This window comes from Eurosta solidaginis, chromosome 2, assembly GCF_040869045.1.
Source record: "Eurosta solidaginis isolate ZX-2024a chromosome 2, ASM4086904v1, whole genome shotgun sequence".
Lineage (NCBI taxonomy): Eukaryota > Metazoa > Arthropoda > Insecta > Diptera > Tephritidae > Eurosta > Eurosta solidaginis.
The window spans coordinates 253,612,758-253,638,017 of record NC_090320.1 but is presented as its reverse complement, the minus strand read 5'-3'; the positions used below and the strand labels follow the sequence as shown (position 1 = coordinate 253,638,017).

Sequence of the window (25,260 nt, the reverse complement as noted above, 5' to 3'; positions counted from 1 at the left end):
ATTTTATGCGGAGGTATTCGAACCTTGCTGACGTCCATACGGCATCTCAATGTTTCCTTTTGCTGGGTCCCTGCTCACAGTCACATTAAAGAGGATACATTTTCTGATGCAATGTCCAGCAATCGAAATGGAAGGCGGACAGCTCCGTACTGCCACCGCTGAGTTATTTTATAAGCAAAATAAAGGAACATGAGATTAGGGCACAGTATTTTAACTGGGCCAACCGGGATGGTTGCTAGGTCTCAAGGCTCAAGGTCCTTATGGCCGTGTTTGGAAAGGAAAAACCCTATACTTCTTCTCAATGTAAATAAATTTGAAAAGAGAGCACTAACGAGGATCCTCATAGGTCATAGCGTTACTGCAACAATTCCTACGGGGGCGCATAGCAACAATCTCCCTCTGCAGAAGTTGTCAATAAGAGAAGGAAAAAAGGTCGATTGATCACTTTCTCTGAAGATATCCAGGACTGAAAACAAGGCAAGACAGATTTGTTGGTGCATTTACTCCTTGGTGCATACCTCCTGTCAGCTGTCGATGTTTTTATGGCCATTGATCCAAAAGCGCTTATGCAAAAGTCTAAAAGTGCGTTCGTTCTGAAGCCCGGTTAAAGCAAAATTCAAACAGAGAGTAATGCTGGATGATCAAAGCATTAAAGTTTCAACGTGAACACCAAGAGCCTTTCCTCGACTGCCTGTTAATGAAACGAATGTAAGCCACTGTTAAAATTAATTGTAAAGAAAAAATATTTTGTTTAAAAAATGTGTGAATCTTGGGCAAAAGGTGCTATGAGGGAAAACGCTTAGAACAGAGAGTGACATAGTCCTTGAAAAGTTGGCGAAAGAATCTAAAAGCTTAAAATAAAGCCAGTTGCAATGACGTCAAACAGGAATTGAAACAATTTCACGTGGAAATCAGCTGTCACTTGAAGGCAAACTCAACAGATCGCGCTGGCGAATCGACTAATTTTAATGAGTGGATTGACTGTGTGTTAAATTTGTCTGTAGGATAAATATAACGGGTATTAAGAAAATTAATATTAAAGAAGAGATACATTTTAGCAGGCAGTATAGAAAACGTCTATAACAGTTGTTTTCCTCTAGGACTGTTGATACACTAATCACAGCTAGCATTGTGGCACGAACACGAATGCACCCTAAACTATAGAATGGAAATGCTTTCATAGCAATTCCTTATAAGAGCCCGTGCGTAGTCGCTCAATGTTTAGCATTGCGTAAACAGCATGGAGAAGGAATATTTGGAATCAACCATCTTTTTAATGCTTTTTATACTCAGAGTGCTGTGCACACAGAGTATATAAACTTTGATTGGATAACGGTTGGTTGTACATATATAAAGGAATCGAGATAGAAATAGACTTCCATATATCAAAATCATCAGTATCGAAAAAAAAATTTTGATTGAGCCATGTCCGTCCGTCCGTCCGTCTATCCGTCCGTCCGTCTGTCCGTTAACACTATAACTTGAGTAAATATTGAGATATCTTCACCAAATTTGGAACACGAGCTTATCTGGATCTAGAATAGATTGGTATTGAAAATGACAGAATCGGATGATAACCACGCCCACTTTATATATATATAACATTTTGGAAAACACAAAAAACCTGGTTATTTAATAAATAATACACCTAGAATGTTAAAATTTGAGGTGTGGACTGACAATGGGACTCTTGATAAAAATTTGAAAACATTTTTTTAAATGGGCGTGGCACCTCCCACTTGTGATAAAATCAATTTTACAAATATTATTAATCATAAATCAAAAATCGTTAAACCTATCGTAACAAAATTCGGAAGAGAGGTTGCATTATTATAAGGAATGCTTTGAAGAAAAATTTACGAATTCGGTTAAGGACCACGCCCACTTTTATATAAAAGATTTTTAAATGGTCATGGACGAATAAAATAAGCTTTATCATTGCAAAAAAGAGATTCATATCAATAGTATTTCATTTCCCAAGAGGATTTAAAAAAGTAAATAAGAAAAACTTAAAATTTTTAAAACTAGGCGTGGCACCACCCCTTTTATGACTAACCAATTTTCTATGTTTCGGGAGACATAACTCGAAGAAAAATTAACGGATCGTTATAAAATTTGGTACACAAATTTTCCATATAGCAGGAAATATTTCTAGAAAATGGACGAAATCGGTTAAAGGCCGCACCCACTTTTATACAAAGGTTTTTAAAAGGGTCATAGACGAAACTAATAAGCTATATATTAGCGAAAAAAAGCTTTGTATCAATAGAATTTTACTTTTTAAATTTAATTATAACATTAAATTGGAAAACACTAAAGTTTTTAAAAATGGGTGTGGCACAGCCCCTTTTATGACTACACCATTTTCTATGTTTCGGGAGCCATAACTCGAAGAAAAATTAAAGGATCGTAATGACATAATTGTGTACACATATTTTCCTTATAGCAGAAAATATTTGTAGTAAAAATGGATGGGATCGATTGAAGATCAAGGCGACTTAGATATAAAATAAGTTTAAAAGCGTCGCAGACTAGAATAATAAGCTATAACTTAGCAAAAAATAGTTTTGAATCAATGATATTTCACTTTTCAAGTTTTATTGTAAGAGGAAATGGGGAAAATGTAGAAAAGTAATTTATCTGAAATGAAATGTACAATTTAAGCTCACGCTGAGTATATAATGTACGGTTACACCCGAACTTAGACACCTTTACTTGTTTGTTTTGATTTTGCTAGAAGGTACGAGAATACTTCGATTTGCATGAAAACCCAATTCTCGGGGGACTAATTCACGTTTAATGTATGCGAAATCAGTCACAACGTCATTGTAGTGCATCATTCGATAAGGAGCTGGAAGTCAGATCCACCTTTATATAATTTTTATCGCAGTGGACCGATTAAGTTCGGGATAGTAAATATGGCTACAAATAATAGGCAATTTTGCATAGCACAGAGGCCCGTTATTGCAAATGCTCCATTCAATATGTTTTATGCCGACCACGAGCGGCATTTGCTCAGGTAGATAAATTTTAATTTGGTATAAAAGTTAACTAAAATTGCTTTAGTGGTCCCTCTGAATGTTGAGGCGGACTCTAGCATTGACGCTGACTTAAATAAAAATCTTATGACAGGTAGTATACGGTAGCTTAAGAAATTTGGGTGGGTACAATTTAAAATAAATTTGTAAATATACATTTGTTAAAAAAAAAAAAAAAACTAGATATTTAAACCCAAAACTGTGCATACGATTCATTTGAATTTTTACAATCTTTAAATTTTTGTGTTCTTTGTTTAAATTTTCACTTCATGTGTATTGCATATTTGAGTATATGCTTGTAGTTTATTTAATGTTTTCCTTTTTGGCAATTTTTCTTTAAACCACAAACCACATTTGCTACGCTAACTGTCACAACTCTATTAGGGTATTTTCATTTAAACGTGTTTGAATTCTTGGCTTAGCATTTTTGGTTACTTTGTGGCTATTTCTTTTATTTCTTTTGCATTTTCTTTCTTTTTTTCAACTTTTCTGAGTTTTTCTTCTTTCTCTACCTGCCATTTTGTAAAAAAATAAACAAAAAAAAAAAACGAATACAAAAATAAAAAGTTCGTTTTGCTTAAAAATGCTAGGCAAGTTATAAGACACATAAATCATATTGTCAAACCGCTTGGAGCCTTACCACTAGCAACACATATACGAAACCTAACGGCAGCATATTTTATATACGTATATTCGTAGGCATGTATATAGTTACATACAAACATTGGGGAGATGCTAATAAAAGTATGCTTGAGAAACTTATTTAATTTCAGAATGATGGCTGTAAATTGTTATGATATAGATCTCAGCTAGCTAATGAGAGAGCGTTCCGTAGGAGCTTCAATTTATCGTGTTTTTGAAGCTATATTATATAACCCAATATTATGAGTTGCGGCCACCGTGGTGTGATGGTAGCGTGCTCCGCCTATCACACCGTATGCCCTGGGTTCAGCTCCCGGGCAGAGCAACATCAAAATTTTAGAAATAAGATTTTTCAATTAGAAGAAAATTTTTCTAAGCGGGGTCGCCCCTCGGCAGTGTTTGGCAAGCACTCCGGGTGTATTTCTGCCATGAAAAGCTCTCAGTGAAAACTCATCTGCTTTGCAGATGCCGTTCGGAGTCGGCATAAAACATGTAGGTCCCGTCCGGCCAATTTGTAGGGAAAATCAAGAGGAGCACGACGCAAATTGGAAGAGAAGCTCGGCCTTAGATCTCTTCGGAGGTTATCGCGCCTTACATTTATTTATTTTTTTTTATTTCTGTAAATTCAAAAGTTTGATAAACTACTTATAAAGAAAAGTTGGCAAATCAACCGAATTACATGTAAATTCAACCAAAATTTCTGGAAATCTTTTTTCAACCCAAAAACCTGTTTCATCAACTTCCGAAAATTGCTGACTCTGAACTAAACAATCAAATTAGTTAAAAAAAATTAGTCAGACTAAATTCATAGCTATCTTAACTTAACAGTTATTACTGGCAAGCTAAGAACACCAGCGAAAGTTGTTAAAATGACAAAATGTCGTCAGCATTAGAATAAGAGGGAAGACTGTTGATATGCAAGAGATTTCTGCAGGTCTAATTATACCTACAGCGCATTGCAGTACAAAAGAGTACATAGCATGCCAAACATAGACTTAATTATACTTTACGTAGCGTACATAGCCTATAGTTGACAAAACTCACACACAAATAAATTTAGTATTTAAAAGATACACATATACAAGCAAGCAATATGTTTTACTCTGAGAGTGATGCTAATTTTTCCACTCTTTGCCATAAAAATGTTAACAGCACGAAGAGTGAGAGAGTCGCGCCCATAGCGCATACATGGAAATCAAAATTCAACAGACTTTCATGCAATGCACTGCGTAGTCTAATCAAGTACAAGCAAATCGCATTGAACAGATATTGTTTGTGACAGCAATGTTGCTGGGCAATGCTATATAAGTATAACTGACCCTTGCGGTCCATGTTCGTAAAAATAAAGGAGTGCGCGCTTTGAGCACAAATTTCTCTTTAAAATTAGCTAAGGTTTTATTCTTCTTAATATTGTCAGTTATTCGTTGTTGAAATATCATAACAGTTCTTTTAACTGAAAAATCAGTAAGATCCAGTGAAAATCTGTCAACTACACAGAACACTTCTAACTTGAAATCAACAGTTTTTCTTTTGTTAAAATGACTAAACAAATTTGGTTCCTTATGACAAAAAACTCAGTTGAATTAACCATAATGGAATAAATTTTACTGATTTTTTGTTAATTACAAGAATAAAAAACCGGATTTCTTTATTTTACCAGCTCAATTTCTCTATGTGCCGCAATTGTCACGAATATGGTGGTTCCTCGCTTAGTATCTGATAGCTTTACTAGATTGTCAAATAAAAACTAACAATTAAATTGCCTCCTAAAATAGTGGTTCACAGATAAAAAAAAAAAAAAAAAATTGATAAATTTTCGATAGCAAGTTGATGATTTTTTGCTGAATAAAAGAATAAAAGTTTTCGATAAGGAATTTATAGCTTTTAGATAACAAATCGATAATTTTTGAAAACATATAACTTTTCCAAAAACTTTAATACAAATTTGATAAAAAATCGATAACCGTACTATAATAAATTGAGGTTAATTAAGTCGACAGATTTTCGATGAAAAATTGACTCTTGTCCATAAATATTCGATAACGCTAAAATAAATAGAAAACTTTTTCGAAAAGAAGTAGATACATTTTTTACAACAAAACAATAAACTTTCGATAACAATTTAATGAAACGTCCATAACAAATTGGTAACACTCGGGTATCAAAATCACCTAAGTCTATCATCAACATATTTTCAGAAATTCCGATAAAAACTTTATGAAGTCGTTACAAAACTGTTAAGATATTTGCCAAATATATCTCTGAAGCTTATTGACAAAAAAAGAAAAACAATAAAAAGTTAAAACTTTTTTGCATTAAATGGGTTCTGTGCCATGCTTAATTTTTCTTGAAAAAAGCATCTGGGATATATAAAAAAGCAAGTTTTTTCCAAATTTCTTCTGTTTAGGTTAGCGAACTTTTGTTAGCCACTTTTGATATGTTCGTGTAGCCAAAAGCTACACAACAAACCTAAATGCAACCAACCAGCAGAGGTACCACGAGAAAGAAAATGGAAGGTGTGACTGTAGGAGGTCGAGCAACAAATCCATTTTAACTGTTAGATTAGAGCACAAAACTTTAGCTAAAAAGTGAAAACACATGAATGCTCGTACATATAAAAAAATATAGGTACGTAATTACGAGCATAGAAAATAAAAACACATTGGAGACCATACGTACATCTGAAGGAGACCACATGGGTGCTATTATTATGCACAATAGGTTGTGGAACTTTGAAACACCTTGAGCAAGACTATTGATAAAAGCGAGATGGAGCATAAAAAAAAAGAAGAAAGTGGTAAGACTTGTGCATTGTAGTGCTGAAGAAAACAATCAATGTAAATGGATGTTTTTCAAGCACGCAGCACGTTGAGTAATACGTTAATCGCATGGCGAGCTTCTGCTAAGGAAGACAAGTGGGTAGTTTTTTGGAAACGCCACGTTGGGTATTGCGTTAAAATATTAAAACTTTAGATTATATGTTTGTTTAGTTAACCCCAAATAAGTGCACATCCGTTCCGATCGCAGCAGAGTAGAAAAGCTACCAAAAATATAATAATAAAATAAAATAAACTAAATTAATACACTAAGATACAAGTAAAATAAAATCAAAGAGAAAAGAATAAAATAAAAAAATAAAATTAAACTTAACTAAATAGAATAGAATAAGATATAATAGAATAAACTCAAACAATATATAAAAATGGAATAAAATAAAATAAAATAAACCAAAGTAAAATAAAATAAGATAAAACGAAAAAAAAAAACAATTAAAAAATAATAATATAAAATAAAATAAGTAAAAAATTTAACAAAAAATAATATAATAAAGTAATAAAATAAAATAACATAAAATAAAATAAAATAAAATAAAATATGGGCCAACCACCCATACGGGAGCAAAATGGTATACACATGGAAGCTTCTGACGAGCATCGCAATGGTCGGGGGAGATGCGAGACACGATTGCCTGACCAACTAATTGACGAACCAACAATAATCACTATTCTTAACCCACTTCTGGCTATTTTACCAAGTCATTCAGTAACCACAAAAGCGGCATCACCAGGGCAACGCATGAAGTGAACCAAAGAAATGAATGAGCACATCATGCGAAGCTACCACATAATTACTAAAAACGAAACAAGCAAAAGTGAATACCGAACGAAACTACATGACTTCCAGATGTTCAGGTTTCAGTTCAAAGGATAGGCGATCAACGAAGTGCAATAATAAGAAATAAATATAAATCTATCAGGAGGCTGAATGAACTTAAACAAGAAGCGGTGAATGAATTACCTATAGAGGCTGCAGCCATCAGACCACAAGAAAATGCCATAATTAACAATACGATCGAAAATATAAGCACGGAGGAATCAAACCAAGTGGAAGCCCTCGCTAATATTATTGTTGAAAGTGAGAGCACGAAAATTTCAAAAACTGAATTCCAAAGCGTTCGCTAGAGTTTTATGGTACGGACCCACTACTAAGACCAACTTTACCCAGGCAGAAAGCCACAAAGAATTTGGCAATTGCTGTTGTATGTATGAACACCGAAATCTTTCCAGCGTACTTACAACAAAATGCAAATTCATTTGAAGAACTTCAGACTGCAATATATGCAGCTGCAGCAGCAATAATTCGTTCCACTGGCGGCATGCTAGTGCGCCGAAAAAAAAAAAGGTAAGCCTAAGTCCTTCGCCCAACCCTGGAAACATAGGCTGATTAATCAAATAAAAAAGCTAAGGGCTGACCTCGGCCGACTTACGCAATATATAAAGGGAAATCGCTCTACAAAAGTTCTGAAATTGCTTGAAATTTTCAAAGTCGAGTATAAAACGCATTCCAGACAAGATCCACCAAACGATACAATGGAGCAATACTTAGACACCCTACGACAAAAACTAGCCGTTTAATCTAGCCGCCTGCGAAGATACCTAATCTCAGAAAAGAGGAGGAAGGAAAACACGTCCTTTCAAAATAATGACAGAGTATTCTACAGGAAACTTAGAGAAAACCAAATTAATGAAAATACTGAGCCACCAAATATTCATCGAGTAGAGGCATATTGGAGGTCCATATGGCCGGTGGATACCGTCGATTGGCGAAGAACGTAGAAGGATGGAAAACCTAAGCGAGATGAGCAACATAGCTTTAAACGAAGAAGATGTGAGAAAAGCAATGCGAAACACACATAATTGGAAATCTCCAGGACCAGACGGTATCCATAAATTCTGGCTGAAAATTTAACAACAACGCATAGTGCATTAGCTCAACAACAACTTTCCTGCAAACAGGGTTAATTATCCCAGCATTTTTAACGAATGGCCAAACATTTCTGCGTGAAAAAGACCCAAAAATACAGAAGACCCCTCCAAGTATAGTCCAATTACATGTCTCTGTACGCTGTACAAGGTATTAACATCCTGCCTGGCCGATAAAATCTACCACCACATCGAGGCCAACGAAATCATACACAACGAACAAAAAGGGTGTACAAACCACGTACACGTACACACAATCATACACAACGAACAAAAAGGGTGTACAAACAGTACAAGATACCTCAAAATCTACTCAAGTTATCGTGTTAACGGACCGACGGACGGACGGACATGGCTCAATCAAATTTTTTTCGATCCTGATGATTTTGATATATGGAAGTCTATATCTATCTCGATTCCTTTATACCTGTACAACAAACCGTTATCCAATCAAACTTAGTATAATCTGTGAGCTCTAATCAACTGAGTATAAAAACAAGTAAGGAAGGCTAAGTTCGGGTGTAACCGAACATTACATACTCAGTTGAGAGCTATGGAGACAAAATAAGGAAAATCACCATTTAGGAAAATGAACCTAGGGTACCCCTGGAATGTGGTTGTATGACATGTGTATCAAATGGAAGGTATTAAAGAGTATTTTAAAAGAGAGAAGGCCATAGTTCTATGGATGGATGCCATTTAGGGATATCGCCATAAAGGTGGACCAGGGCTGACTCTAGAATGTGTTTGTACGATATGGGTATCAAATGAAAAGTGGTAATGAGTATTTTAAAAGGGAATGGGCTTTAGTTCTATAGGTGAACGCCTTTTCGAGATATCGCCATTAGGGTGGGCCAGGGGTGACTCTAGAATGTTTGTACGATATGGGTATCAAACGAAAGGTGTTACTGAGCATTTTAAGAGGGAGTGGGCATTAGGTCTATACGTGGACGCCTTTTTGAAATATTGCCATTAGGGTGGGCCAGGGCTGACTCTAGAATTTGTTTGTACGATATGGGTATCAAATGAAAGGTGTTACTGAGCATTTTAAGAGGGAGTGGGCCTTAGGTGTATCGGTGGACGCCTTTTCGAGATATCGCCATAAAGGTGGACCAAGGGTGACTCTAGAATGTTTTTACGATATGGGTATCAAAGGAGAGCTGTTACTGAGCATTTTAAGAGGGAGTGGGCATTAGGTCTATAGGTGGACGCCTTTTCGAGATATCGCCATTAGGGTGGGCCTGGGGTGACTCTAGAATGTGTTTGTACGATAGGGTATCAAATGAAAGGTGGTAATGAGTAATTTAAAAAGGAGTAATCCTTTGTTCTATAGGTGGACGCCTTTTTGAGATATCGCCATAAAGGTGGACCAAGGGTGACTCTAGAATGTTTGTACGATATGGGAATCAAACGAAAGGTGTTACTGAGCATTTTAAGAGGGAGGGGCATTAGGTCTATAGGTGGACGCATTTTCGAGATATCGCCAATAGGGTGGGCCAGGGGTGGCTCTAGAATGTTTGTACGATATGGGTATCAAACGAAAGGTGTTACTGAGCATATTAAGAGGGGTGGGCATTAGGTTTATAGGTGGACGCCTTTTCGAGATATCGCCATTAGGGTGGGCCAGGGGTGACTCTAGAATGTGTTTGTACGATATGGGTATCAAATGAAAGGTGGTAATGAGTATTTTAAAAGGGAGTAATCCTTAGTTCTATAGGTGGACGCCTTTTGTAGATACCGCCATAAAGGTGGACCAAGGGTGACTCTAGAATGTGTGTACGATATGGGTATCAAACGAAAGTTGTATATTTTAAGAGGGAGTAGGCACTAGGTCTATAGGTGGACGCCTTTTCGAGATATCGCCATTAGGGTGGGCCAGGAATAACTCTAGAATGTGTTTGTACGATATGGATATCAAATTAAAGGTATTAATGAGTGTTTTAAAAGCGAGTTGCCCTTAGATGTATATGTGAAGGCGTTTTCGCGATATCGATCAAAATGTGCACCAGGGTGATCCAGAAAATCATCTTTCGGGTACTGCTAATTTATTTATATATGCAATACCACGAACAGTATTCCTGCTAAGATTCCAAGGGCTGTTGATTTCTCCTTGTAGAACTTTTTCATTTTCTTCTACTTAATATGGTAGGTGTCACACACATTGTACAAAGTTTTTTCTAAAGTTATATTTTGCGTCAATAAACCAATCCAAATACCATGTTTCATCTCTTTTTTCGTATTTGGTATGGAATTATGGCATTTTTTTCATTTTACGTAATTTTCTATATCGATAAAGTGGGCGTGGTTATAGTCGGATTTCGGCCATTTTTCAGATAAGTACGTGGACTAAGTTTAGTAAAGATATATCGGTTTTTGCTCAAGTTATCGTGTTAAAGGCCCAGCGGAAGGACAGACGGTGGACTGTGTATAAAAACTGGGTGTGGCTTCCACCGATTTCGCCCATTTTCACAGAAAACAGTTACCGTCATAGAGTTCATGCCCCTACCAAATTTAAGAAGGATTGGTAAATTTTTGTTCGACTTATGGCTTTAAAAGTATTATAGACAAACTAAATGAAAATGGGCGGAGCCCCGCCCATTTTGAAATTTTCCTTTTATTTTTGTATTTTGTTGCATCATATTATTACTGGAGTTGAATTTTGACTTAATTTACTTATATACAGTAAATATATTAAATTTTTTGTTAAAATTTGACTTTAAAAAAATTTTTTTTTTTAAAAGTGGGCGTGTTCTTCATCCGATTTTGCTAATTTTTATTTAGCACATATATAGTAATAGTAGTAACATTCCTGCCAAATTTTATAATGATATCTTCAACGACTGCCAAATTACAGCTTGCAAAACTCTTAAATTACCTTCTTTTAAAAGTGGGCTTTGCCACGTCCATTGTCCAAAATCTTACTTATTTTCTTTTCTGCGTCATAACGACAACCCATCTAGCAAGTTTCATCGCTTTATCCGCCTTTGGCAATGAATTATCGCATTTTTTCGGTTTTTAGAAATTTTCGATATCGAAAAAGTGGGCGTGGTTATAGTCTGATATCGTTCATTTTAAATGGCGATCTGAGATGAGTGCCCAGAAATCCACATACCAAATTTCATCAAGATACCTCAAAATTTACTCAAGTTATCGTGTTAACGGACAGACGGACGGACGGACGGACATGGCTCAATCCAATTTTTTTTCGATACTGATGATTTTGATATATGGAAGTCTATATCTATCTCGATTCCTTTATACCTGTACAACCAACCGTTATCCAATCAAAGTTAATATACTCTGTGAGCTCAACTGAGTATAATAATAATAATAAAATAAAATAAAATAAAATAAAATAAAATAAAATAAAATAATAATAAATAAAATATAACAAAATAAAATAAAATAAAGCAAATTAAATTAAAATAAAACTAGATTTAATTAAATAAAAAGAAGGAAAGGAACGAAAAAAAGGGAAAAGAAATAAAGGCAATTAAATAGAGGAAAAAGAAAAGAAAGCCAAAGTATTGTGACGTCTGTAGTGGTTGAATTTCAATTGCTGAGCCAATCCTAATATCAATAATTACAGTATGATTAAGGCCCTCTCTACGTCACCATTCCATGTCAGCTTTAAAGATATAGCTATACCAAAAATCGTTGCTACGGATTTATACCGGCCACTTTGATTTGACTTTGCTTTGGTATACAAAAAGTTGATACTTATATTATTGTGGCCACAATTTTCCTATGGCATTTAGCAACGTAAATTCACTCCAAAATCTTGAATTTCATGTTAAATTGTTTGTTCCACCATTAACAAAAATTATCACTAAAGTTAACTAATCATAAACTCTTGAATATTATAACAGAATACAAAAGATAACATTTTCTTGTAATTTTGATCAGCTAGTTTGAAATTACTTGGTTTAACTCGTAACACATTACTTACCAACAATTTTGTGAGTTTAGAAGGTTTTAATTAAAATTATTTACAGATGTGATTAAGTAATACACTTTGATGTCAACAGCGTAATAATTATACAAAAAACTTGTACAAACATTAATATGTATCTACATATATATGTACGTATTATTTACTTTCTCCACTCAAGTGGCAATGCCAGATATTTCCAACCCGCACATACACAAATATACCAGAACCAACACACTTGACAATAATCACTTGAGTGCATATGTAAAAAGTTTGTAGAAACGAGCTTTAGCATTTGGGGAATAATTAAAAATGTCAAATATTTACACAAGTTTTAGTTACAATAAAAAGAAGAAATAATAAAACTAAATTTCTAAATATTTATGAAAACACGGTAAACTTTTTTTTTGGTCATAAGCCAACTGGGTAAAAGTTGTGATAGCACTAAATTTACATGAATGCACATCGTACACAACATCAATGAGTGTGTGTGTGTTAGTATTTGTGTAGAATAGCTGAGTCTATGGCGGAAATATAACAAGACTACAAATATGTGAATCTACGCGTAAATATTAGATATGTTGTTACTACGTTGTACGACAATTTTATTGTAAGAAATTTTCTAAACTTGCGCGACGCAGTAAAGCACTAATGGCATGCACCAGCTCTGGGGCCGACTGACTGGTTGACTGTTTATTGTGAGCATGTAAAGTTGGACCTAGTTAGTTGATGTGTAGCGCAGGGATGACAAATGGATTTTTTCTATTTGTACCAAACGAGGAAAAAAATGTACCAAATCATCCAAAAATGTACCAACAGTATTCGGATGTGAATTTGAACCAAACTAGAGCTATATTCTGCTTCTTTATCCAAAAACTGTTTTTAGTCAGGAAACTTTCTAACTCAAATTAAAGGTAGTAAAACAGGGAAATATGATTTATGAAGAAATACTTTTCCAGTAAAAATAATAAAAGAAGTTTATCGATTGAAGCGTACAATTATGTACATATATAAAAACATTTCTTTATTGAGTACCAGTAAGGAATATAAAATTAATACTGAAAAAAATAACATCTGCATTCAATGCAAAAACATTTCGTAAAAACATTGTAGGTACAAAAGATTTTGATTCAGGTATAAAATTTGACAAATTGTCGCCTAAATCTTTACTAATAACTCATGTTTCAATCACTACATTAACAGTTCTTCTTCTTTGAGTGCTTTAAATACCTCAGTTGACAAAAAGTTTATTTTCGTATCTATATTATGACGACTTCTGTTACTTTATTTCATCAACTCTTTAGTTTTTATTAAAGAAACTGTGCTTATTTGAAGTCTATTTCTACACTTAGTTTTAATCAAATTATGTATAGAATATATCCTTTCTACGTTTGTGGATGAATGTGGAATCGATAATATGCCTTGAACTATTCTATAAATATTGGAAAATATTTGCGCATTTAATTTATTTTTAACTGATCTTAATTCTTCCCACAAACTGCATATATTTAAATTCTTGAATTTTTTAAGGCTCTCATGCTCTGCTAAAGCTCTAAATTCAGAATTAATTATCTCGGTTTTATCAAATGCAGATTTCGGAAACAATTCCATAACTAAAGGCACAATACTATTTGTTTCACCGCTTAAAATACTTTGTGGTGAAAGCTTTGCCGACCACAACAAAGTTTTATCATTCGAATTTACTTTCATAAATAAGGTACTACAAAATTGTATATAAAATTGTTTACCACAGCTCTTAAATATGTGTACGTCAAATTTTTCGAAAAGGTTGTTTGATAGAATTATATCCACATTAACAACGCAGTAAACTTCATCTGGGGTTAAGTGATTTTCGTCTGAATCAACATTTAACATCCAAATAGAACTAAATAAAATTTTTTTATAAAATTTTTAATTTGGTAATAAGTAAATGTATGCGAATATCTTCAGACTGCATTTCTATATTTACATTATTTATTTCATTTAAAATATAAGAAAGAAATGTAAAATATACTTTATAAATAGGACTTTGAAAAATTTCAGATATGAGATTAATATTTTGATTACTGCTTTTATTTTCAATTACGTAAAAATTAAAATAATACTTGAGGGCATTGCTCAAGAAATCTATCTACGACTGGTTGTCACCAGCTACCAAAGTGGCATCGAAGCAACCAAAGGATTCATCGTCTTTCATTTGTGCTCTATTTCTCTACATTTTTAGTACACTTCTAAGCAAGTTAGGACTTTCTAGTTTTTACCACGTGAAAGAGCGTCTCAAAACTATCGAAACCAGAAAAAAGGTGGACATTTCTTTTTGAGTCATAAGCCACCTTTTCATAATACTAAGCCAAATGCAGATATTCATTTCTTTTGAAATTCCGCTTAAAAATTGCACATGGAACAATTAAAGACTCTCCTGAAATAAAAAAAATTTCTTAGTACCTCGAAATAATGGGCCCCTCAAAAACCCCGGGCCCGGGGATAATCCTCCTATTCCCCGCCCTTCCCCCCTCCCCTCGTCGGGCCTAGTGATGTGATATACTTGATATCATTCGCTATAATATTTTTTATTGATAAGCACGTTGTTTAATTTAACACCAACCAATTACACGGAAGTATATCCCACCTGAAAATATGAGTGCCGGTGCGTAAACGTAACATTTTATCGTTTGCTGGGTTGAGCTTATTGGTCGTCTAAATAAGCAAAATTTGTTTTTGTTTGATTTGCTTCAACGCGTTTCAACGCTTCATGCGTCATCCTCAGGAAGATTGATTAATTTACATAAATAGTATCACATTTCTTTACACTGTGTACAGAATACATATATATAGGTACCTTAATGTTGACATTTACTTGTTTTATTTTCTTTTCGCACAACCGCAGTATAGACATTACTTATGTTGTTTATATCTTCTTTTAAGTTCATTACATTGTTTATCTTTTGCTGTATTCTTAAGCTCTCTAAAATTAGTCTTGTCTTTTCTCTTTTTTCTATATCTAATATTTGTGCATTGTCAAAGTCCGCTATATGGTTACTCAACAATTTATCATTACGTATAAACATATAAAAAAATTTGCAATAAAATAATATTGCGACAATAAACTGAGATATAACCTATCCTATATTTCAAGATAGGTCAAACTACAGACGGGATGTAAAACAAATTCAAAATCTGTTCCTTAGTTTAGGAGTCCATCACGGACGAACAATGTGACACGTGATTTTTATATATAAAGATTGTTTAGCACAGCTCTTAGATATGTGTACGTCATCTTTTTCGAAAAGGTTGTTTGATAGAATAATATCCACATTAACACCGCAGTAAACTTCATTTGGGGTTAAGAGATTTTCGTCTGAATCGACATTTAACATCCAAATAGGGCTATAGCCAAAATAAAATTTTTTTATAAAATTTTTAATTTGGTAATAAGTAAATGTATGTGAATATATTCAGACTGCATTTCTGTATTCACAAATATACTTTATAAATAAGAGTTTGAAAATTTTCAGACAAGCGGCCATTAAAGCTAAATTTAAAATGTGACAAACAGATCCATTAACATGCAGATTTGGAACAACTTGCTTCAGCCTTGCTTGCACTCCGCTTTTTGCTCCCTTCATAACCGAGCAATTGTCGGCATTAAAACCAATCATTTTTTCAAGTGGTATTGAATGGTCTTTCAAAGATTTAATAATGGCATTATAAATACCTTCCGTGCAGCTATCGTTCAAAGGTATCAAATCTAAAAATCTATCAATGCATTTTTTATCAAAAATTCGAATCGAAACTGCCAAATTTTTTGATAGTCCTTTCATCTATTATATAGAGAGTAATAATTCTTCTGACAAAATACAATTATGGATTTATAATTTTCTGGCCCTGTTACTTGAGTTATTATTTTCTGTGCTTTAATTCTATTGATGCAAAATTTGTTCACAATTTTAGAATCAGTTATGCTATTTTTCATAAGCATAATTAACTGATCTATAATTGCAAATGGCAAATTGTGCTTGGCAACAAAACAACTTAACTATATATTTTCTTCGAAAAATTTTATATCTTTTTGTACATTCAGAGCTGATTTGCAAATGATTTGAAGAGTAGTGCTGTATTTTACAAAAATGTACCAAATATGTCAATGTAGTACCAACGTACCTTATGAAAGCGAAATGTACCAAAAAAAGTACAAATGTACCATGATTATCATCACTGGTGTAGCTCTATATGTATGAGTGCAACAATTTATATTTTGGAACACTTTGACATATGCACATAAATAGGTAATACTAAGTGATTGATAGTTTTTTTTTTCTGTCATGAAGAGCTCTCAGTGAAAACTCATCTGCCTTGCATATGCCGTTCGGATTCGGCATAAAACAAGTAGGTCCCGTCCCGTCAATTTGTTGGAAAAATTAAAAGGTGAACGACGCAAATTGGAAGAGAAGCTCGGCCTAAACTCTCTTCGTAGGTTATCGGAATTACATTTACATATTTTTATATGAGCGCTATCAGATATCAGATCAGTCAATGGAAACAGATAAAATCAGAAATAGAAAATATGATAAGTTAGATATGGAAAGAAAAGAGAGAGAGAGTGAAAATAAAATATATTATAATATAAGTATACTTATTATATAAGTAAGTAGTAAAGAGATGAAAAGGAAGAAAAACAATCAAAATAATGATGATTCAGTAAAGTCCTATCTCGACACTTTACAAGTCACTCATCAAGAGTAGAGGTAGAGGGCGGCGCCCACTCCGTTGGAAGGACCAGGTGCAAAATGATTTAAACTCCATTGGAGTTACCAATTGGCGTCGGTTGGTAGAGAGAAGGAGCGACGGGCGCGCCTTGTTGGACGGCGAGAACCGTTTAAACGGTTAAGCACCAATTAAGTAAGTTAAGTAAGTAAGTATACAACGAAATGTAGAAATCTGCACCATAGGTAGGTAGGTTGAACTGGCCGGTCCATGAGGACCTCACATAGACTAATTGAGTCCGTAGTGTTACCAGAAGTTTGTTTTAACGACAAAACTGAAAACCCTATCAAAAACCAGGACCTATGTTATAAAATAGCTCCGTCCTCTTGGCAAATACTAGAAGCTTCCTAGGACTCAAGCCACTTGCTGCTTCTAGATCTGACAGCTGTATCACTCCTAATAGCTGGAGTCTTAGCCTGGCAAGTGCAGGGCACGAGCACAGAACGTGCTCGATCATTTCCTCCTCCAACACGCACTTCCTACATCTTCTATCACTGACCAAGCCTAATTTAAACGCAAGTGACGCCAGAAGGCAGTGTCCAGTCAGAATACCCGTCATGAGTCTATAGTCCTCTCTTTTTAATGATAGGATCAACTGTGTTAGTCAAAGGTTGTAAAAACTACACATAATCTTCTACACTTTACAGCCCCGCGTTTGAACCCACTCCTTTCCCGCTTAGTCGATCATGTGCACCTCTCGCCTTAGCTTAATCGCGCCCAATCTAATTGGGACATCTACGGAGCAAGCTTCAAGGGATGCTCCCTTTTTAGCTAGTTCGTCCGCTTTTTCATTCCCATCTATTCCCATATGCCCTGGGACCCAATATAGATGTATGCTTCTTCCTGCACCGATTCTCTCCAGAGACTGCTTACACTCTAACACGCATTTAGATGCTGTGCTATGCGAGATTATTGCTTTAATTGCTGCTTGACTGTCAATATAAAAGTTAACACGGTTGCAGCTTAAGCTATTCTCTTCCAGGGTTTCTACTGCTTTGGTTACGGCTAATATTTCCGCTTGGAAAACGCTATAATAATCCGGTAGCCTGTAGTATCTGCATATTTCCGGATCAGCGCAGTATACCGCAGACCCTACTCCTTCCACTACTTTGGAACCATCGGTGTACACATGTACCGCCTCGTCCGCCATTTGCGAACCCTTGCGCCAACCGTCCACCTCTATTGTGGCCTTAAGATCTCCCTCGAAACGCAGATAGGGAATCATGGAATCATGAAGTCTGTTCGTCTTGCGATTGATGACGGTATATTACTATGGCCATATGGTCGGCGCTCAAGCTGCCCCAAGCACCGAGCCTGGTTGCGGTCGTTAACGCTTTTGTTCTTTGCTATCAGGTCTACAGGTGGGATGTGCAGAATGGCATACAGTGCAGCCGTCGGGGTTGTTTTCAGGGCTCCCGTAATGCTAAGCATCGATAGTCTGTATACTCCCTCAAATTTTTTGAGGTATGTTGTTTTTTGTGTGGCTTTCCACCAAACAAGAACTCCATAGTATAGAATAGGGCTTACAATCGCTGTAAAAACCCAATGAGAAAGAGAGGGCGATAGGCCCCACGTACACTCCAGCATTCTTTTACATGCAAAGAGGGCCGTTGAGGCCTTCTTCACCCTCTCCTCCACGTTAAGCTTCCATGACAGCTTACTATCTAGGATTATTCCTAGATATTTAGTGCAAGGTTTCTCCTGTAAAGTCACCCCTCCTAACTTGGGCCTGGTCTAATTTGGGACTTTGTACCTCTTTCTAAACAAGACCATATCCATCTTCTCCGCATTGACTTTCAACCCGACATTAGATGCCCAGGTATGAATATCCCGAAGAGCCCGATCCATCAAAGAACTAATCGTTGGAAGACACTTTCCACTTATGACAATTGCAACGTCATCTGCGTAAGCAGAAAGTTTTACGGAACCCTCATCGAATTGGCTGAGCAGTTGGTTGTTGACTAGCGTCCACAGCAGAGTTGATAGCACCCTTCCCTGCGACGTGCCACTGATTTCGTGGCCTCGTACAATCCCCATTGTGATGTAATCTTTCTGCTATTTAACATGCAGCCGATCCATCTGATTAAGGCAGGATGTACTTTAATGTAATTAAGACCATCCATAATTGCCCATTTTGAAACATTATTGAAAGCCCAGGCAATGTCAAAGAAGACTCCTACAGCATACTCCTTATATTCCAGGGATTTCTCTATACTTATTACCACCCTATGCAATGCGGGGTCTACCAACTTGCCTTTGGTGTACGCATGCTGTGTTGTGGAGAGCAGATTTTCATCCACGTTGGACTTTAGGCACACATCTATTAGCCTCTCAAAGGTTTTGAGCAGAAATGATGTTAAGCTAATGGGTCTATAGTCTTTGGGATACACGCGACCGATCTTCCCCGCCTTTGGTAGAAAAGCTATACGAGCAGTTCTCCAAGAGTGCGGTACATGATTAAGTCTTATGCACCCATCGAATATTATTTTAAGCCTTTCCAGGACCGCCCTATTTGAGGCTTGTAGCATGGCCTGTAATATACCATCTGGGCCCGGTGATTTAAACTTAGAAAACGTCTTCAATAAAGCCCGGCACTACTAGCTCCGTGATCGAAGTGTGAGTGATATCTGCTGGCTCTTCTAAACCGTCTCCCGATGAGAAATGTGTATCGAGAAGCACTTCAAGGGATTCCTCACTATTACGTGACCATACCCCGTTCTCTTTCTTTATTAGTCCCTGGACTATGTTTCCCTTTGCTAGGACTTTTTTCAACCGTGCTGTTTCGCTGGAGCACTCTATGTCCGTACAGAAACTTTTGCATGAGTTTCTCTTCGCCCTGGTAATTTCACGCTTGTAGATCCTCAGTACATCCCTGTACTTGTCCCGACACGCTCCGCTTTCCGCGGTCTTTGCGAGCTTAAACATTTCTTTTACCTGTCTTCTTAGAAGACTCAGCTCATTGCTCCACCATATCGGCTTTGCTTTTCCTCTGAATCTTCTTATAGGGCAAGCTTTGTTATACGCAGTCATAAGCGTCCTTGTTAGGAATTCATTCGAATCCTCCAGTTCCTCTACATTAGCAACCTCTTTGGGTTGTCCCAATTTGGTTTCTACATGTTTCTGGAATTTAGTCCAGTTCGTCGACCTAGGGTTTCTAAAGGTTCCTCCCTTCTCTACCCTCTTTAGGGGGATGCTGAAGCTGATATACGCATGGTCGGAGAAGGATGGTCTATCAAGAACCATCCAACCATACCTTGATATATCACGCTCGGAGCTCAATGTAATATCCAGAACATTGCTGGATGTTGGACCAATGTATGTAGGGACATTTCCCCTGTTGGCTATCTGCAAATTGGTTTGCAGGATGTAGCAAAACAGAGATTCGCCTCTCTCGTTCCTATCTGCTCCTCCCCACGCATTGTGGTTCGCATTTGCATCTGCGCCTATGACCAACCGCCCTTTGCGCCCTTCCTCCTATACTAGCCTTTTGCACTCCATCGGTGGAACCTCCGCAGCATGTGCCATGTACCAGGACGCCAGGATAAATGCCTGCTTATTCTTTTGCACAACGGCCACCGCTACGAGATCCGTAGCGGTGTAATTAGGCAGCATAAATGAATGCTGCTGTTTCCTTACCATTACTGCAGCTCGAACCCGTCCTTCCGTTTGCGCGTGTTAAACGCCAAATCCGCGCGCGCTTATTCCCGATGAGAGCCACGGCTCCTGGATCAGCGCCACGTCAAACGAACCCTCCTCAAGGGTTAGGAGTAGTTCGCTCGACGCCACTTTACTGTGTTGGAGGTTTATCTGTAGGACTCGCAGCACCATTGGGCTGTTTGTCCCCCTCCAGCACCTTCGTCTTGACGTCGTCGTCGTCCCCGTGCCCTTTTGGTTTAGAGCATTCGAAGCCCCCTTCAGCCTCTCGAGACTGTTGTTCCGGGTGTTCCTCTGTGCGAGTCACAGCACAATTAAGCGATTGGTGCTCTTCTAGCACATTCGTTGTGACGTCAGGGACCTCCACCTGTCTTTTCCCTTAGGCTTCTGAGGTCCTTTTCGACTTCGCCCATCTCTAGCGTGTTAGGATTTTTATCCTCGGGACTTCTTTTCCTGAGTCGCATGTAAATTTTGCCAGAGCCAAAGGACATTTTGCCAAGCTGCGTGTACAAAATATCCTCCGCCTGCTTGTTTATTTGGAAGATGTAGAACTGACCATCCTCGGTAGGGCGAGATACAGTAAGTACCTTCCAATCCTGTGTCGGTATGTTCGGATTCTGATTCTGCAGAAGTCGCAGTGTATCCTCCGTCTTCATCACGCATGGTGTCCATACCTTAACTTTTGGTACCGTGGGGATTTGCGCTTTATCCACCACCTCAAACCGCGCGTTCGTGCCTTGCCTTTGGAGGTTTGGAACCACTTCCTCCAGCCACTGCAAGCTCGCGATATTGTCGCACGCTATCATCTTCACACCATTATACCATCCCCCCGAATCAAAGTTTGGAAGGGGCTTACTTGGTTGTTCCCGCATCATCTTAAGCATTAAGCTAATAAGCTCCCTTTCCACAGATCTCCACCTTTCAGTAGTCATTTGTCCGAAAGGACTGCTACGATAAAACAGCGCCACAGTCAGTAACTGCTTTGCCATATCACTCATCTTCTAGGGAAAAGCAGGAGTCTTAATGTTATCTCCTTTTGGCACCTTCGAGAAAGCCGGAGTCTTAGCGTTAACTCCCTTTAGGGTCTCCGAGAAAGCCGGAGTCTTAGCGTCATCTCCCTTTGGCGTATCTCCTACTTCCTTAATTGGAACTTCCCTCTGACTCGCAGCTTTCGAGGTAGTTGCTACCTCGCTATTGGAGCCCATCTGTCTTAGAGCTTTGAGCCTACGTGCTTGTCTATGCCTCTGCCCTGCCTCGCGGCGCTAGGACTAGGTCCTTTCTGCCTCTTAAAAGCAGGCTTGTTGCCTTCCGCCGAACGTTGCCTCTTCATTCTGCCATTCGACGCTTCTTCCTCCTTATACCGGTTGCAGGACCGAGAGTTTCTAGCAGCAAACCTTTTGAACTGACTTCGACCTATTTCTACCGCTTCATGGGCCCATTCCAAGCGCTCGATCTCCACATCTGTTGGGTCGACCACTGCTCCCAAGCGTTGTACAATTCTTAGTGCTGCACGGTACTGCGAGAGAGCTTTTTACTTCCCCTGCTCCGTACCCTTCTCCACTCTTCTACTCCGTTTTCATTTGTGTGCTTCTCCAACATGGAGTTCATTGAATCAGCACTACTCTCGCTCCCCGAGTCCGACGCATCGCTTAATTCGTATTTGTCGTCCTTGGATTGCGACTCAGTCCTCCTCTTTACATCGTCCTTATTTCAATCAGGTAATGAGTCGTTCATCTTGGTCGTACGATCACCTGCCCGACAAGGCGGGCTCAGCGGTCCAGTATTATATACGGGGAAAGAACCGTCCGCCACAGCAGCGCCCCTTAATGTGGTAAGGCCATTAATACTTCCCGAGATGGCCCGGTATCGTGAAGGCTCCGTTCGAATACAGCCGAATTTATCCCCTGGCTGCAAATCGTCCAATAGGCACGGTCCGCATAACACCCTGGATTAGCGGGTGGGCAGTTCTTGGTCACCGACATTCCGCCGCCCTCGTATAAGGCGAAATGGCGTAGATGTCAGTCCTAAACAGCTACGCCTCATAGTCGTGCGCTATGGAGTTCGGCTAAGGCCTCACACCAACGACAAGGTGCCTACCCTAGTGAGGGATCTGCACCATAAATTTGGTTTTATTTTAGAATAGATGAGGCTCTTTAGCATGAAAGTTGACATAAGAAATATTAGGGAATTAGCCTTTCCTTGTGCATAAACGATGTAAGAGAAGAGTAAGTTACAAAAGATGTATGGGGCTATAATCGGTTCATTTGCTTCAATAAGTTGGTATGTGTCACCGAAATACAAACGAAAGATTTGCGAGCGTTTGCTGCCCTTTTGCATCATTTGATCTAATTCAATATGTATACATGTGATGCAGTGGAGTGCTACCAATAAACGCTTGATTGAATGTTTGGTTCAAAGCGAACAAACACACAAACTTCTTTATTTTTGAAAAAAAAAAATGCATATTTCTGTGAAAAATTTTTGTTATATTAGATAGGACCAAACTTTCTTTCTGTTGCAATATGAAATTCAATATTTCAAAAATGAAATGAAAATAAAGAATATTTCAAACAGCTGTTTCGGAACTAAAAAGTTACAGAGAGGGCTTTTTTCATATCACAATAAAGATATGTACATATATATCATCATAAAGCTCGGATATTTCACAACAAATATGCTGAGCACTACAAAATTTGCAAAAGTTGGCAGAAAGTGCATAAATTCCATAAGCAGTAAAGCATAAATTTGTAAAACTATGTGTGAAGAGAAAAATTTATGCAAGAGGAAAAAGAACGTATAACGTATGAATATAGCCTTAATTCGGTTAACGTTGGTATGTGAAGATAGCGGTCCTTTTTTTGCTGCGGCAGCATATCCATAATTGCCTTTAAAATTAAATGCTAGTGTATTTACATAACTTACAAATACATACATATATATGTACTTATGCATATTTATAGCAGCAGTAAATTGGTTACACATATACATATCTATATGTATGTAAATATGTATCATCATTATTTTGCAGTACTACCCCATGCGTTACTCCACAATCGTATGATAAAAATGCAAAAGCGCAACGCATTGAACCGCAGCATAGCACAGCACAGCATAAAGGATGATAAGAAAATTTTCCGAAAATTATGAGTATGAAAATAAGCGGACGATGGGTATTATTAAATTTGTTTTAATGAATCTGATATTTTTAAAAAATGCCTTGCACTGAGAAAATTAATAAGTTGAAGCAAATTACTTAAAGCAGCGCTCAAGTCTGCTGTAGCGAACGATTCTTTCCGCATATTTAAGTTCGCCTTGTCGGGCAGGTATTCGCACGACGAAGATTGGCGACTCAAGATTTTATTCTAATAAGGAGGATGAGATCAGTAGAACTGAGTCGCATGTCAAGGAAGACGAAACTGCAATAAGCGAAGCGTCGGACTCGAGGAGCGAGAGTTGTAGAGAGTGAATAAGTTCCGTGATGGAAAGCATACAAATGCAAATGGAGAAGTAGAGTGGAGAAGGGTACGGATCAGAGTGGTTAAGAGAGCTCTGTTGCTGTACAGTCCAGCGTTTTGGAGCATGGGCGGCCCAACAGAACTAGAGAGCGAGCACTTGGAATGAGCCCGTGAGGCGGTAGAAGTAGGTCGAAGGCAGTTCAAGTGGATTGTTACGAGAAACCCTCGGTACAAGCGTGCTTTCAAGAGGCAGAAAGTACCCAGTCCTAGGACCGCAAGGCGGGGCAGCCGACTAAATAAGACAAGTTCGTATAAGAGATGTAGAAGAGATGGGTTTAATAACGAGGCAGTAACTATCTGAAAAGCAACAACCTAGAAAGCCGCGAGTCAAGGATAGTACGTTTAATGTGGCGATGTGCCAATCACAAAAGTGGGAGATAAAAATTCTGCTTTTTTGGAGATACCAAATGGATCTAGCACTTAGACTTCGGCTGTTCCCAAAAATACGAGTGAGAAGGCAAAGCAGTCGCTAAATGTGGTGGTAGTTGATGGTACAAATCATTTCGGACAGAAGACTACTGAAGAGTGTAGATCTGCAAAAAGGGAGCTTATAGCTTAAATCTCAAGATGCTGTGGGAAGTACGAAGCAAGTTCCTTCCAACTTTTCATTTCGAAATGAACGCGAGATTTGAGGTGGTGGATAAAGCGCAAATAAACAAGCTAGTTGAGCATATATTGAACGCCCTGCTTGGGAAAATGTCCTGGGGTACAGGTAAAATTTATATACGACTCAGAATAAGAAGTCCCACAGGTAACAATCATGCAGTCTATGCGAGGACAAACCATTTCAAACTAACTTAACCTTGTCATCATGGAATACATTTAAACAACGTCAGCTGGATCTTGGTTATATAACTTCTCCATTTTTACCCGGCGAAGGACTATTACAACGAACTTGTCGAGTCTTCATCAGCTGTCTAACTTACTCAAGGAATATGTCTAAAAAACAAACA

The 25,260-nt window shown here is 37.5% G+C and overlaps 1 protein-coding gene across 20 annotated transcripts in view; it reads right to left on the bottom strand.

Annotated features, from left to right (window-relative positions):
• kek2 (kekkon 2) overlaps nt 1–25,260 on the bottom strand; it is an 894,871-nt gene that overhangs the window by 619,806 nt on the left and 249,805 nt on the right. For 13 of the 20 annotated variants that reach the window (XR_010949838.1, XR_010949839.1, XR_010949840.1 and 10 more), the window contains exon 1: nt 12,393–13,034. The exons of the other annotated variants lie outside the window; for them this stretch is intronic. The gene's annotated coding sequence lies outside the window, so the exon portion shown is untranslated. Of the gene's footprint in view, nt 1–12,392; nt 13,035–25,260 lie in introns of those variants that run through there. 20 annotated transcript variants of the gene reach the window in all.